Genomic DNA, 17,726 nt, shown 5'->3' with positions numbered 1-17,726 from the left:
GCTGACAAGATTTTTGATATGTAATATTTTTTTAATTATTGTAAGCCGACTTGGGAAATTGTAAAATGACTCTTGTATATAAAAGAGATCATTGTAGACATTTGTAAGATATGGATAGGAAGCAAAAAAAAAGAAAATTATTAGGTAGACCTAATGTGCGAATTATAGGTCAAGGGTATATGTAAAGAACAGACCAAGAACCGGTACTGAATCTGGCATTGAAGATGCTATTGTAAAGCAGTACAAAATATTGGATTTGTATAATCCTCATTGTAAGTCAGTGTGACTTCTTATTGAGCAGTGTGCTCTAGGCAGTTGGCTTGCCTGCATGTGTAGGCCACTATTGTAAGTAATATTCTCTTATTGGCCAGTAAGTGAATATTGTGGGTCACAAATCCCACCGAGGTTTTTCCCACACCGGGTTTCCTTGTTAAACATCTTGTGTTATGGTGTTCTTTTCATGTGGATGTTTTTGATTATGTTAATTACATTAATTCTTGCATACTGGTATACTGTTACTTTATGTTCTGCATGGTCTATCTTAAGAAAATTTCATTACCGGTCAGATACTGATTCACCCCCCCTCTCAGTATCTGTGGGAACCCTAACACTTGGCCCCTCTAGCATCTTAAAAAATGAGTGGGAAATCTCTCTCCGAGTCGACCTATGTTAGAAAACTAATACATTTTTTGATGGGAAAGTATATAAGGAGGTTTTCCCCTCTCATTTTAATATACACACGATATGAAACAAGGATACAAGGCCAAATTATAATAATCAAGCATTCAAGCATTCATCATGAAACATCTCTAGAGGTCTTCAAGGCTGCATATTCTTCATCTATCAATTGTGGAGTAACATTACATTATTCATATGCAAGGATGTGTGTGTGATTACGGTTTTATCATATTCATGTCATTTCATACAACATATGTGATTATATTCAAGAAGCAAAGCATCATTATCAGTCATTGTAGATTCAAGGCATATCCTTGCATTTTTCATTTTAGTATTTTTAATTTTCCATTCAAGGTTAATTCCTAAACCGGGTTTTGACCTAGGTAAGCCTATATTCCCAACCTATTTCCTTTTATTTTAGTGTGTAGGAAATGGTTACAAAGTTGTGATCTTCAAAATAGGCATTATTTACAGAGATGAATCAATCTTTTTGGCATGCAAAAAATTAGGAGGACTAGAGCGATGGGCGCTCTACTCTCGACATTTTTTGAGTTTTTTCAAGGACCAGGTTCAAAAATGCATATACTTCTTAGATCCAAGTGCATGTCTCAATTTTATGACTGTAGCTCACTCTTTCCACATGTTTACCTTCATTTTCAATAGTTTTCCCTACTTTCAACATTTCAACTCACAAAAGAGGACAAATCAACTCACACCCCTTTGAATCTAGTCAACATTCAATCCTTATCATTATTGATTTATGATTGAATCTATTGGGTTCAACCCTCTTTTTAATGTAATTATAAATTAGTTGTTTTCATCCATCCAATGGTGGAAACCCTAAATTTTCCACCCATTACACCTATCTAGGTCTATTTTGTGCCAAATCCCTAGTTTTGATGCCATGTACACCCACTAATGAACTTCTTAGAGGGGTACCTTTCTCCGTAAGGCTTAATTATGGTCCTTTTTTTAGAAGGACCATGACTCCCAATGCCATGGTCCCTCTTAGTTGGGCCCAATTTTGAAATGGAGCAGGTGTCCTATCTCTCAAATAAGAATCCAACTTTATGGCTCCACATGATTGTTGGAGGTTAGCCTAATCAGTAAATGACCTAGATACCCATATATAAAGAAATTTAATCAATTAATTCTAATCTATGTCTCCAATAAATCAATCTCTTCGCATCCTTGCATTTGTGAAGTGTTCATTATCAAGAATTTTCAGAGACCTGTGTGATTAGGGTTTTGTTATGTCTATACCATTTCATACAACATATGTGATTACTTTCAATAAGCAAAGAATCATCATCAATGATTGTATATCTAAGGTATATCTTTCCATTATTTATTTCAGTATTTGCATTATTTTATTCAAGTTTAATTCCTAAATCGAGATTTGCCTTAGGAAAACCCTTGTTCCCACCATTTCCCTTCTTCTTTTTGTGCATGAACATGTATCAAGTTTTAATTTTTGGATCGACATAATTCACATAGATGAATAGGTTCCCTTTATTGAATTGGTTGAATAGATTGGAATACTAAGAGGGGGGGTGAATTAGTATTCCCACAGTTTCTAAAAAATTTATTGCTATATTAATTTCATCAATTAAGCTCATCAACATGAAATATCAAATTCATAATAAAGAAATAACATAACCACAAATTGAAAATTGAATTTTATACATAGAAAACCCAAATGGGAAAAACCACGAAGAGTGTTAGCTCTCAGGATAATATATCTAGTTATTTGGTGTTTACAAAATGGGGTGGCTCACTATCGGATTACAAAAATGGTTCATTGCCACAATGCTCACTACAATAGAAAATAGTTGAACTGAGGAAAAATTCATTTCCTAATTTACCAGGTCAGTTCTAGATTAAGCTCGAATAACAACTCACAAAAATTCATAACACATCTAGTAAGGGATCACTGTACCACTATCCACAATCACCCACAACAAGTTTGATAAGGGATTACCTTACTATTTTGTTGAACCAATCACTTGGAGTAGATCTGGTAAAGGATTACTGCAACACTGTCTGCACTTTGACTCTGCTATATACTTCTTCACTCATATATTATTCCTCTTACTACAACTGCTCTCCTACTCACATATCACTTACTATGTTATACCATACACACTCTGCTTCTCATAATATGTTATCCAAGACTAAACGGTTTACACAATAATATTCTTTCTCGAATCAACAAGTTATCCAAGACACACCTCAACCAAAAATAGGATAAAAAACTCGGCATATCCAACCACTTACACACTTCCTTCACAAACTTTTGTCATCGAAACATATGCCTTAACAACTAGGACAAAATAGGGGTCTATCAGACCTATAAGCATAATAAATCTAAGCACAATAACTCCCAACTCCAAGATAAAGAATAATCATTCAGATAGAAATACAAACTGATGCATGATACAACTAATACAACTGATATAACTATTATGACTCATATAACACTGATACCATTGATACTAGGGCTCACACAACTGATACAGGAGCTAAATACAAATCAAGGTAAGCACAACACATGATTTCAAAGATGACGATCTTCTAGAAATTATTCCAATAGATCATCCATGCCTTACTGCTTCATATCATATTCATATACCTATCTTCCATTGATGCTTGACCAACAATACCAAAAATCCTTTCACTAACTTGACATATCCGGTCCTAACCAGATTATTGGGTTTGACATCAATAACAACATTCACACAGTTCTAACACCCTTTTGGATCACAAATTTTTTGGAGTACCAAGGCAATCGAAACCATGGTCCTAACAATTCAGGTTGACCTTTTGGGAATAGATCCTAACCTTCTTATATTGCTCAGATCCAAGTTCATGACTTTGTTTATCAACTGTAGCTCATTGTTTATGCATAATTTCTTCAATTTACACATATTTACCCTAATTTCAGCATCTTCAACTAAATCAATTCAATTCAAGTGAAAGAAGGCCCTGTCAAAAGGGTCTATAATAAAATTAGAATCTATATCTATTAGGTTTAGATATATCAAATTCCCATATTTCCCTAATTTAATGGTTCTGAAGAAAATTAGTGGTTTTACAATATTTAATGGTGGAAACCCTAATTTTCACCATATCACAACACAAAAGAAGGGACCCATCAAAGAGGCTATCCCATAAGGAACAAGGGACCTTGAATTCACCATGGAAAAAGAAACAAAGCACAAAAATCACCAAAGTAGGATCTCATTAAATCCAAAGTTCTTGCCAAAATATCATCTTCTGACTCAAGAGTGGCTACACATGCCACAAAAGAACATGAAAACATCTGGAGAGGAAAGCCCATAATGAAATAATAAAAACTCCTACTACCATAATCCAAAGCCACAAAACCCCTAACAAATACATAACTATCATCATCATCATCCCTAGAAGAGACCATAAAAACTGAAAAAACCCCACCTCCCTATGCATCCACAAGATATACCTCTGCTTTGAAAACATCACCCTTCACAATACTAGAAACAAGAGGAACAATAGAGTCAAAAGAAAATGTAGAAGAAATACTCTTCCATGATTGTAGAGGTGCCACAAGCTTGACCGAACCTGCCATAACAAGACCAGACATCATCAAAACCCTAGTTTCCTGGACGAAGAGAGAAACATGATAGCCACCATTGAGAAAACCCCACCTCTTTCCACAACCACAACATCCTCATCACCATCAAATTCAAAATCACATTCATCTGTAGTGCCTGCAACAACCACCCTAGAAACCCTACCATCATCCTTGACCCATGTGCTCTTGCCCATTGCCTGAAGTATTTTAAGGCTTCTTATTGTAATAATAATTGAGGAATAACCTTATAGGATTTTAGGATCTTATTCAAGTATCATTTAAATATATCCAAAGTGTTTATCATAATGTATAATATTGAAACAAAAATTAATATGAAAAAAGTGAGGACTTTCTTATGAAAATAGAACAATTGGGGCCTCTAGTGGTCCTAGAATTATTTGGCTTCATTGATCGATAAGTGAAAGATATTCGTGTGGATAAAAATTTCATAGGTATTGTTGGATTGTTGGCATTGACAAAGCCAGTCAATCTAGAGAACCAATATATGCGCTAAGATTTGTCATTAATGTCTAACACTAACCGGTGAAGACACTAACTGATGTAGTAGTATGGGTAGAGTGATGTTTTCTCAGTAAGCAAAGGTGATGACTTACAAACACATGGAAACAACATTTGTAACAAATGGCCAAAATTTCAATTAGCTCAAAGAAAGATAAACTAAGCCAATCGGTCTGTCATTTAGAAAGATCGATCACTTTGATGATGATGGATTCACAAAAGGTGACTCGGGAAAGAAAAATTGATGTTGTATGCAAACTGGAACCACATAGGCAAACAGGGGAAGAGACTTTATGCTAGCACAACAAATTGACAATCAAAGGATGAATCGGTAATATAGAAGTGCAGTGGCATACCGGTACACTAGTATGACAGAAGGAAGACAGGTGATCACCATAAATCTCTAAGTGGTGATTGGTTATTTAGTTGCGGTGGCAAAATATGAGTTGGTGAGTTTGTGTCTATGCCAAATCATATGTTTTTAAGGTCAACTGAAGAGTTATCAGTGATTAAGTATATTGTTGAATATTAGATGAATGCAGATTTAAGTTAAAAGTTTAATTGTGAAAATTTGATCAAGTGCTGATTTACCCCTCTCCTCTCAGTACCAGTTGGGACTAATAATTGGTATTAGAGCATCAGGTGCTTAGAATTAGAAGAAGCTTAATCAGCTTAAGGAAAGATCCAAGATGATGCGTAAGGAGGGTCCTAAGTTCTCTAAGGAGAATTACACCTTATGGTGTGGAATAATGAAACTCTATCTAAGATCCCTAGGAGAACATTAATGGAATCATGTAATCACATAGTACATTGAACCTTTAGGGACTCTCACTCCAGAACAGATCAAGGAAAGGCAAGATAATACTGTTGCTATGGATCTGATTGTCAACACTCTTTTTGATAATGAATTTATAGAGGTTCAAGATTTGAAAACAACTTTTCACATATGGAATAAGTTGAAGATAGTCTATGGGGGAGATCCTCATGTCCAAAAAGCAAAAGTAGACAACTCGAGAGGAAAATATGACCAGATGAGGATGCAGGAAGGAGAAAACATAGAGCAGTATAGCAAGATGATAAAGGATGTAGTAAACTCCATTAAAAGTGTTGGAGGAAAGCTTGAGGAGGATGATGTGGTTAGAAAAATTCTGAGAACCCTGCTACCACAATATACCATAAGGGTCTTTGCTATCCAGGAACTCAGATCCTTGGGAATAGTTAATGTATCTCTTAACTCACTGATTGGTAAGTTGACTGCTTTTGAATTGAGAAATTATGACAATAGCATAGCAAAGATTGATGTTTCTTTTAAATCCTCCATGATGCATGCACCAACAAGCAGAAGGAAAGAAACTAGAAGTAGTTCTACTACCAGAACCGATCATTCCCATGAAAGTGACAATTTGTTATTTGAGGAACAGGAGAAAGATGAAATTGAAGCTCTATTGGCAAGAAGATTGCCAAGAAGAAAAGGGAAGTACAAAGGTAAATTACCCTTAAAGTGCTTCTCTTATAATAAGATAGATCATATTGCTTCAAGATGTCCTGACAATGATAGAGATAGGAAGGATAATTTTAGAAGCTACATGGACAAGAGCAAGAAGGAATGTTATCTTGTAGAAGTAGGAGTCATTAATGAAGAATCATAAGGATCTGATGGAGCTGGGATTGTATTTGTGGTAGTCAAGGAGGACAACACAAAAGAAGGAGATATGACATTGATTTCTAGCACAAACCAATGTGGAGAATGGGTGATTGACAATGGTTGCACTCACCACATGACTGGTGACAGAAACAAATGCCTCGACATGGAGGATTGCAATGGAGGAACTATGAGATTCAGAAATGATGTTCCTTGTGTAGTAAAAGGTAAGGGGTGTATAGCCTTGAATACCAAAACAAATTGTGATGATGCCTATTGGGTAGAAGGGCTAGAATATAGTTTGTTAAGTGTTGCACAAATTAACAATAAAGGTTACCAAATAGAATTCAATGAAGGAATATGCAAAACAAACAACAAATTAGGAAGTCTGATTGATACTGGTAAATAGTCAAGAGGCAATCTGTTTCACCTAGACACCACCATAGGTAGTTGTCTAATGGCTAAGGTAGAAGATAGTTGGTTGTGGCACAATAGATTATGTTAAGGTAAATTTGACAGCCTAGCAAAAAATAGTAAGACAAAGTCTGTTAGAGGTATGCTCAATATAGTGAAACCTGAAAATGCTATGTGCAAAGAATGTCAACTAGGAAAGTTGACCAGGTCTATTTTCAGTAGTAAATACTTTTCATCTAAAAATGTGCTAGACTTAGTGCATACAGACCTGTGGGGTCCTATGAGAACCAAGAGTTTCTATGGAGACCGGTATGTTATGTTGTTTGTGGACAATTTCTCAAGAATGATGTTGGCTATATTCTTGAAGGAAAAATCTAAAGCCTTTCACATGTTTAAAGTCTTTAAGGCTTGAGTAGAGAGAGGAAGTGGTAAGAATCTAAAGTGTTTGAGATCAGATAGAGGAGGAGAGTTCACCTCTTAGTAGTTCATGAATTACTATGAGGAATAGGGGATTACGAGACAAATGTCGGCACCCAGAACCCCTAAGTAGAATGAGGTTGCTGAAAGAAGAAACATAACTCTTATTGATTGTGCAAGGACTCTGATGATACAAAATGACATTCCACATATTTTCTGGAGAGAAGCAATAAGCACTACTTTATACACCTTGAATTGGATACAAGTAAAGAAAGGGACAAATAAAACTCCCTATGAATTATGTAGTGGATACTCACCTAATGTTTGTTATTTCAAAGTATTTGGAAGTAGGTGCTATATCAAAAGGGATGAGTACATTGGAAAATTTTATCCCAAGAGTGATGAAGGAACCTTTTTAGGTTACTCCACAAAAAGTAAGGCATACTGTTGTTTGAACTAAAGAATTGGTAAGATTGTGGAAAGTGCAAATGTTAGAGTAGATGAGTACAATGAGAAAAATGAATAGGACAGTAAGAGTGAACTAGAGGACTATAAAGGGTTCGAGTACAATGTAGTGGTGGAACCTAATGAAGAAGATCCTGTTGAAGTGGCAAATGAAGAAGCCTATGAAGAATCCTATGAAGTAGAACCTACACAATAGGTAGAAGAAGCTCCGGGGAGTGAAATAGTATTGGCTAAGCATGTCAGAAACAATCGCTCTACAAAAAATATCATCGGTGACAAAGATGAAGGACTTCTAACTAGAAGAAGAGAAAGAGAGAATGGTTATATGCTCTCCATATTTGAGCCCAAAACAACAAAGGAGGCTCTAAAATATGATGACTGGGTCAAAGCCATGGAAGAAGAACTAGAGAAAATTGAGAAAAATGATACATGGACTCTAGTGCCCAGATTGGAAAACAAAACTGTAATAGGCACCAAGTGGGTGTTCATAAATAAAATGGATGAAACTGTTAAAGTGATAAGAAACAAAGCAAGATTGGTCTATAAGGGCTATGCTCAAGAAGAGGTTTGGACTATGGAGAAACCTTCACATCAGTGGCTAGGCTGGAAGAGGTCAAAATTTTATTGGCCTATGCTTCTTATAAATTTTTTAAAGTTTACCAAATGGATGTCAAATCAACATTCTTAAATGGGGTGTTAGAGGAAGAAGTATACACAGAGCAACTAGAAGGGTTTGCATCTGAAGATGGAAGAAATATGGTATGCAGGTTGCAGAAGGCTCTATATGTGTGAAAACAAGCACCAAGAGCTTGGTATGAGACACTGCACTCATATTTGCTAAGCATAGGGTTCAAAAGAACCATTGATAATAGTAACCTGTATCTAAAGAGTGGAGCTGAAGGAAAACATCTAATTGTTGAGATCTTTGTGGATCAAATTATCTTTGGGGGAGATCATGAGATGAGAAGAAGCTTTATAGAATAAATGAAGCAAGAATTTGAGATGTCCATGATTGGCGAGATAAATTTCTTTATTGGTCTGCAAGTCTCATAGCTAAAGAATGGCATCTTCACCAATCAAACTAAGTACATAAGAGAAATTATGAAAAATTTCTAGAATGGAAGATTGCAAACCTGTTAGAACTCCAATGGTTATAGGTTGCAAGCTCTCTAAATATGATGAGGTTGAAGAAGTGAATGAGACACTATTGATCCATGATCGGTAAGTTGCAGTATATAGTACAAAGCAGACTAGATATAGCACAAGTTGTTAGCTTGGTTGCCAGATTTTTTGCAAATCCAAAAGAGACTCACATGGTGGTAGTAAAAAGAATATTTAGATACCTCAAAGGGACTGATAAGTATGGTCTCTAGTATCCACATAAGGGAAACTTCAGTTTAAGTGTCTTCACTGATTCAGATTGGATAAGGAACATTGATGACAAAAAGAGCACTAGTGGAGGTGCATTCTTTCTCCGAGACAGGATTGTATCTTGGACAAGAAAGAAACAAAAAATGCATATCTCAATCCACAGTTGAGGCTGAGTATGTAGCTATTGCAATTAAATACTCATAAATAGTTTGGATCAAGCAATTGTTGGAAGGTATCCAAGAAAAAGTGGTTGGACCGATAGTGATTCATTGTGACAACACCAGTGCCATTGACATATCCAAGAATCTGGTGATGCACTCCAAAACAAAGCATATAGCCATAACATATCACTATCGAAGGGAACAAGTTCAAGAAAAGGAAGTGATGTTGAAATATATACCAACAAAAGAGAAGGTGGCTGATATCTTCACCAAGGCACTATAGAAAGAAACCTTTGACTATCTCAGAGGTAAGCTTGGGGTTATTCCCCTACATGTAGTAAAGTAAGCAAAAAGGGCTCTACATCAATCTGGTATATTTTCAAGTTTTTCTTCTAAGACTAGATTGATAAGTGTGGACTACTTCGGTTAGGGGGAGCAGTCTTGTAAGTATACTGAAATGAATCTTTGGCATTGTTGTCAAAGGGGGAGATATGATTATAGTGTTTGAGCATTGGTAAGTAGTGATTGAGCTGAAGTTGTTGTATCAGAGTATTGCCAGTGATAGTGATAGGGGAGATATTCATTACTCAGGGTAGAAGTAATGACCAGACCAGTGCAAAGATGAAGGGAGAAGAAGAACATGCAACTGATTAGATTGATTCTGAAGTGTTTGCCATCAATGCCAAAGGGGGAGATTGTTGGATTGGTGGCATCGACAAAACTAGTCAATCCAAAGAACCAGTATATGTGCTAAGATTTGTCATTGATGTCTAAAACTAACCGGTGAAGACACTAATGAATATAGTGGTATCCATAGGGTGATGCTTTTGTTAGGACTCAGAGGCAACTAAGAGGGGGGGTGAATCAGTTGTCTAATAATTTAATCCCAAATAAAACTTAATCAAACTTGATACTTAATACCGGTAAACCAAACTTAATGCTGGTAAATAAATTAACAATTAATATCAATATCGGCAAAACTTAATGCATGAAATAGAAAGAGAAACAATATCCACAACACATAACACATAGATTTGTACATGGAAACCCTATAAGGGGAAAAACCACTATGGGAAACCTTACCCACAATCAGATGATACTACTGCAGATAGTATGTGTATACAAATGGGGTTTGCACAAGTAGAAAGGCCAACCACCTAGAGCTCACTACTCAATCACAAAATAGGAGTCACACTGACTACAATTGGATGATTAAATCCAATGATAATGTACTGCTCAAAGTAGCATCTCCAATGCTGGATTCAGTACTGGTTAAGCTCTAATTATCTCTTTCTCTATGGTCTTCTCATATGATTTTAAATATTCATACATACCATGTTACAATACCATAACCATATACCTTCTACTTATTACTTTACTTACTTCTTCCTTAGATTATCTCACAAATGAGATCTTACATATATACCAAAACCAAAGACCAAATGTGTAGGTTATCTCACTAAGAATAGTACAATAAAATCAATTACAACAAGTCAAGATGCGATGCATCATGTTGGCTCAACAATAATACCAATTGATTAAACCACCTCCATAACATGTCGTGCTGATCTGGAATAGATAACGCATGTCGGTCCATAACCTAGACCAATTTGCCAGTAACCAAAAATATGTCAACTTGATTAGACCAATAACCAAATCACCAAAACCAAGTGTCCAAACCATGTCTTAGACATAACCAAGTGATCTCTAGATGATAACAAGTCATCCTCAGTGCTGGTGAACAATATAACCTATCGGTGAACCAAATACCAGTGACTGTGCATAAGTCACTAAACTTGCCGGTGAACATAACCAAAGATCTCCAAAAGGATAAGTGTTGATAAGTGTTGACATCAATGACAAAAACAATGCAACATATCCATAATACTGTGTAGGGGAAAAAGTGACACTAAGCAAACATGCCCTAATCTCACTTTCAACCACACACTTGTGGAATACGAAAGAGCCTAGAGGTATCACACAATTGGCTACTTCTTTTTGTGGAAGAGAAAGCCACGGGCTACCTATTAGGATTTCTATTCCTTTGTTGCAAATGATAGATAAAATGATGCAAGTTCAACTACTAGCCCTAGAGTGCAACTATGAACTAGTAACAAGATTGCAAGATTGAGATTAAGTGATGAAAAGCTATAAACACAAGGATAAAAGGAGAATGCAGATGTGTACCTGGGGTTAAAATCTAAGTGGAAATGTTCGAGATGGGGGCGTGGGCACCACCATCCTGATTCTGCTCCTGAAACTATTGTTTTGTAACCTGAAAAGCTGTCAGAAAAATGCTAAAACTTTTTGTCTGACAGAAGGACCAGGGTGCCCAGCACCCCTGTCCCAGGGACCAGGGCGCCCAACACCCCTGTCTTGGCAGGACCAGGCCGCCCCACGCCCCTGTCTTGGTCTTTTGCTCTGCAATTTGGTGTGAATTTCAGTCTCCGTCTGCTTTCATCGAATCTGCAACTTGCGGCGTCATCTGAATCCCGAAACCTGCACTTATATCTGAAAAGGTATGGTGGGTGGCTATATAGGGTTTTTCCTTAGTCAAACCCCCGCTTTGGTGATTTCCACCTCCATGAATAGCCAAGTTGTATTGTAAAAGTAATGTGTGTGCAAACCTTGTGTGTGTGCAAGATCCTAAAATGCAAGTAAGCAAACTAGGGCAACCTAGAAAGTAAACCCTAATTGCTTGCAAATGATAATGTAATTGCTCCAAATCAAGATGTAAAGTGATCTAAAGCATTAATACAAATGATATAGTGAGGCTTATGCAAAGACATGAAAACAACATGAAATCATACCCAACCCCAAGGGAGGGGTACAATCCAATCTTCAGTCAGTGATCCCCTATTGCTCTTCAATGTCTTCAAAGCCCTAAATGGATGAATGAAATTGATGAATGCTTGATGGATGGATGTTGAATGTTGTTGAAGTCTTCAAAGATCTACTCTTTCGCTACATAGAAGGCCCAGCAAGTGCGTACAATTTACGACGCTACATTTAGCCCCCACTTTAGCGGTCATATGAACACTACGTGCATATGCAAGCTAAAGTACAGAAAAGTAAACATTATTTGAAAAAGGATATATGCATAAGTCTGTCGAACGAAGCCCCTAGCGGTATCTGCAGTACACAGTTAGGAACCGCACCCTACAAAACACACGTTAGATCACAAAATCACCTAATGCTTACTAAGGAAAGTGATGAAAATTCGAGGGTAGCTATATGCCCCCCCCTGTTTCAGCTTGCTAATTTTAGTGAGTTGAAACAGGGTATCATGTTTACCACTTCGAATTGTTAAAGAATATTGATGACAAATGCTCACAAGAAGATTTGATATGATATCAAAAACTAATGGAGAATCATTTTTTAAGAAAGAGGACTAAATCTCAATTCCAACACAACAAAGAGTGTGAGGATTTGAGAGTTCTCTAACACAAGATGAAGGATGTAAATGGAAACAAAATGCCAAGAGAAGAAAAGAAAGGAAAAAGCAGCATGAACACACACATTGGTGATCCATGAGAAGAATAGTGAGAGAGAAAACATGGACTTCTCGCCCCTAGATCTTGTCTAGGTGATCCATGGGAAAATGGACATGGAAAACTAGCCCCTAGAGTCTGTCTAGGTGATCCATGTAAGGGAGGAGAGTGAGAAAGTCTAGCCTTATGCCGCTAGTTCCACTCAACCTTGTGCATGTGTGTGTAAGTGAGGTTAGAAGCACCTCATAGGAGTCTATTCCTGAGTATGCTACAACCTGTATATGTATAGTACAAAAGCGTGACATCTCGCTCTAAGAGTCTGTGCTCTGGTTCCGAGAATAATCACCTTGCATAAAAGAAAAATGGAGACATCTCACTCTAAGAGTCTATGCTCTGGTTCCGAGAATGATCCATTGCTCAAAAAAGTGTAATGTTGATGTCATAAGCAAACTAGAACAAGGATACCTACCTTCATCACAAAAGAAGATACCCCAAAAATGCAACAATGTCATAGATCCAAGCAAGAGAGTTTTGCACTCTTTAAGCAAGAATAAGATAGTTGAAAAGGGATATCTTGTAGTATGTGTAAAGGAGATCCTTAGAGGAGAAGAGATCTTTGTACAAAAGACACCTATCCCTGAGAGGAATTGTCTAAGACAAATATAACATCTTCTAGAATAAGACAAAGAAGAGAATAAGAATGCAATACTTCCTTCTTTTGCAAGGTGAAAGTGATTCTTAATGAAGGATGATGCTATTTTTAACCCAATTGGGAGAGTGAATTCATTATGGATGTATTTTACCAAGTGCAAAAGAGGTTGTAGTCAAGGACTTACACCTCTTGTAAGAGAGAATCCTTGAACAAAAAACAACAAATGCATACAAGGAATAACATCAAGTAATAAAGTTCACACCATCCACGAAATAGGAAAAAGTGGATCCTTAGATAAAAATAAGGAAAGATCATTGCCTCCCAAGGATAAGGTCAATGAGAAGGACTTACACAATCTTCCAGGGAGGGATTTAGACATAAGCAAAATGTACTACATACTCACATGAGTTCATGCAAGCAAGACATTAGTGTATGTAAAATGCTCCACACAAGAAGTGGGTAGGATAAGAAAGAGAATACACATCTTCTCCCATATCTAGGAAAAGAGGATTCTAAAGAAAAGATGATCAATATTTCCACACTATTACCCCATAGGAACAAGAGATAACATAGAAAAATTAGGCTATTATGTTGCTTCAAAAATATGATTGCACTTGAAATTGTACCATCATGAATGACAATGAGCCCCTAGTAAATGAGCTACCAATGTCACATAATGATGAGCAACATAATAGCCATTAATGTTATTTAAAGACATGATAGATTGAATGAGGTATTTGAATATGACATGCTGAATGCTCAACTATAAGTGAGATCAAAAACATGTATAAAGTGATAAAAATTGAAGAACGACAGTTACAAGAAATCTTAGAAGAAAGATGAGTGTAATTTATTAGAGCCTTATCCCTGGAGGAAAGGACTTTATGATGAATAGGAGATAAAGATTCATAAGTGGATTTAGAAATTTGAGGGGATTCATAAAGAGATTTGTTCATCGCCAAGATTTCCTTATGAGGGGAATGAGAGTTGATAGAAGTAGAAGATGATTTAGTTGAAGTGAGATCATCATCACTACTAAATATAGCATTCACATTGAGAGATGGTCTTTTAGATGCTTTGGTGGGCTTAGAAAGATTATATCCAAGTCCAAATGAATATTCATGCATGTTATGTTCTAAAGGAACTTTAATTCCTTGTTCATTTGCACCACAACCATTTCCACTATAGCCACTCTTAGCCAAAATGTGAAAACCACAACCATAACGATTAGCCATTTCAGAAAGAAAAGGTGGTTTTTCATAAGACAAAGAATCAAATTCTTCAGAATTAGAGGTGTGAGGAGAAGAAGTTTGAGAAGCAGCCACAAAATTATTGCTCATAGGTTCAGGTAAGACTGATTGATCTCTAGTTTCTTCCTTCTTTTTAACTTTAAGCTCTCTAGGAGGAACCCTATACTCACTTACAAAGGTGGGATTGAAATCAAGAGATCCCCAATCATCTTCTGTGAGAACCGTCTCAAGATCAAAAGCCTTTTCATGTGTAAATTCAAGTTGAGAAGAATCTTCTTCAGGAACTTCAGACTTGTCCAAAGAATTTTGATTATCAGAGGGTGATGATTCATCCATAGGTATCTTGTTTAACGAGTCATCACTAGAAGAGGAAGGCTTAGAAGAACTCCCCTTGGAAGTAGATGTTTGCAAACAAGCTTGAAAATTAGTATCACCTATCAAGGTATATGTCTTATTATTATAAATAAATTTAACTTGTCTATGCAATGTAGAGGGGACAGCTTGCATACTGTGAATCCAAGGTCTCCCTAATAACAAGTTGTATGTTAGATTTCCCAACATAACATGGATAGGAGTAGGCAAAGTAATAGGTCCCACTGTGATGGGTAAGGTGATAATACCTAATGAAGACTTAGCCACATTATCAAAGCCTAGAATGGGACGAGAGTCAGGCTCAATAAGGGATGTATCCACATTCATCTTATGCAATAGATTAATGCTACACACATTAAGGCCAGAACCATTATCTACCAGTGTTCGTCTTATAGCAGTGTCATTTATGATAACCACAATCATCAAGGGATCATATTGATGTTGAATTTCACTAGTAGGCAACTCATCTTGAGTAAACACAATTTGAGCTTTAGGATTCATCACAGAGTTAACCAAAGACACTATATTACTAGATGTATTAGGTGGAGGAACATTCAAATCTTTCAAGGCATCTTGTAACATTCCATGATGAGTAGAAGAAGTTTGGATCAAATCCCAAAGGGATATCTTAGCAGGGGTAGCGTTAAGTTGTTCTATGAGATCATATTCCTTACCAAGAACTTGTGAAATATGAGGAGCTTGAGGAAGAATAGGTTGGGAAGGAGGAAGTGAAGTTGGGATAACTGGAGGAGGATTAGGTTGCCTATTGTTTCTTGTGTTATAGGTATGAGCAACCGCATTATAACTCTCTCTAGTCAGTTGCTTAGCATACTCATAAGGGCTCTTAGTAGAATAACTTCCTTGCACAGTAATAATAGGTTTGTTAGGAGTGCAAAAAGAATCATTAGCATAACCACCTTGAACCACTAAGATAGGCTTATTTAAAGGTTGAGAATTTTGAGAAGGACAAGCACCTTGGACAGTGAAGAGAGGTTTGTTAGGTGTTTCATTCACATGTATCAAATTGATTGAGGATGGTTTAGAGGAATGAACAAAAGTGTAGTAAGAATTATTGATAGTCTTCTCTTGCACTAAAATCTCATCACAGATTAAATCAATTTTAGGAGAGAGACAAGGGGTAGGCATTGATGTTCCAGTAGGAAGAGTAATACTAGGAAAGGTCATATCATCCTCTATCATCAAAGGATCTATATGGGGAATAAACTCTCTAGGAGAAGGATCAACATTACTCTCTAAAGTCTCACTCTTGAGAGGGAGATCTTTGAAAGAGATGTTAACCATCTTGCCTTGAACTAGGGTTTCCTTACGAGTAGAACCAAGTTGAGGAGAGGTAGATGCTTTATTTTTAGAGGGAGAATAATTGAGATTCAAGGAAGGTGAGAAACTATCAAGGGAGTTTCCAATCTTGATTTCATCCCCTTTGGCTAGGGTTCTCTCATGGGGAAGAGAATAATCTACACCTTCTTCTAATGGTTCATCCCAAATAGTGAGGTTGTTGAAAGGAATGTTTGAAGTATTGTCAATTTTGAGAGAGGAGATAACATTGTTTATTAATTCCTCATTCTTAGGAGGGAGAGCATCAATATGTCAAAATATGTTCAATATGATCTTTAGGGGAGAGAGAATTAAGGAAATTGCTTATTATTTCATCTTCTTTCTCTAAGGGATGCTTATGGGTAAGACAAACTTTAGGAGAAGGGTAAGCATTTATCATTAATTCATCATCTCTAGTGGGAATTTTGTTGGAAAAGGAAATGCCATCACTAGGAAATGTAGGGATAATGTCATCTTCTTGCACAAAAGAATCCTCATGAAGGGGGTGTTTTTTAGGAGGAACATGAACATATTTCTCCAAAGATTCATGCTTAGGAAGGAGATCTTTGAAAGAAGTGTTCATAACCTCTTGTTGCACTAACATGCCCCCATTGGAAGGACCAACTTTAGGAGAAAATAAGTCAATGTCCATCAATACCTTTTCACTTAGAGAGGCATCATGTAGGGAAGGTGAAGTAACACTAAGAAAGGTGTTTATGATATTATTCTCTTCCTCTAGGATAGCTAAATAGGAAGGGCACATTTTAGGAGAATTGTCAAGATCACTCTTAAAGTATTCATCCTTAGAGCATGGGAGAGTCTCAAAGGGATTGGTAGCAACTCTTTTAGGCACTAAAATGTTGTTATAGATGGGGGGAGGTTCTTTAGGAGAAGGAAAAATTGAAACAAGGGAAGCTAACCCACTATCACTTCTATGAAATGAATGCATCATGACAACAATTTTCCTTTTTCAAATGATAACACATGCAAAATAGAAGGAAATGTTTAATTTTAACCAATGCAAGCACTTAGAATGTAGATTTAGAAAATGAAATTTATGATTCAAATGAGTTCCTAAATCAGATTTGAAATTATTGGTCCTGATTAAGCTATCCACAAGTTCAACAAAATTAGGGTTTTAGCAAAAATTTCCTCTAAATTTTTGAATCTTGCAAGAAATTGAAACTTGTAAATACAAATTTGAATTTGAAATAGCATAAACACTCAAATTTGAAAACATAAATTGGAATTAGAGAAGATAGGAGTTCACGTCGGGTTCACCAAAATGTGTAGGGGAAAAAGTGACACTAAGCAAACATGCCCTAATCTCACTTTCAACCACACAC

At 36.5% G+C, this 17,726-nt stretch overlaps 1 pseudogene; it reads right to left on the bottom strand.

The window, feature by feature from the left end:
* Positions 1–4,485, bottom strand: part of LOC131857491 (sesquiterpene synthase Cad-like) — a 39,900-nt pseudogene extending 35,415 nt beyond the window's left edge.
* Positions 4,486–17,726: the final 13,241 nt, after the last annotated feature.

This window comes from Cryptomeria japonica, chromosome 8 (assembly GCF_030272615.1).
Source record: "Cryptomeria japonica chromosome 8, Sugi_1.0, whole genome shotgun sequence".
NCBI lineage: Eukaryota > Viridiplantae > Streptophyta > Pinopsida > Cupressales > Cupressaceae > Cryptomeria > Cryptomeria japonica.
This window is presented reverse-complemented; position numbering and strand designations above follow the sequence as displayed.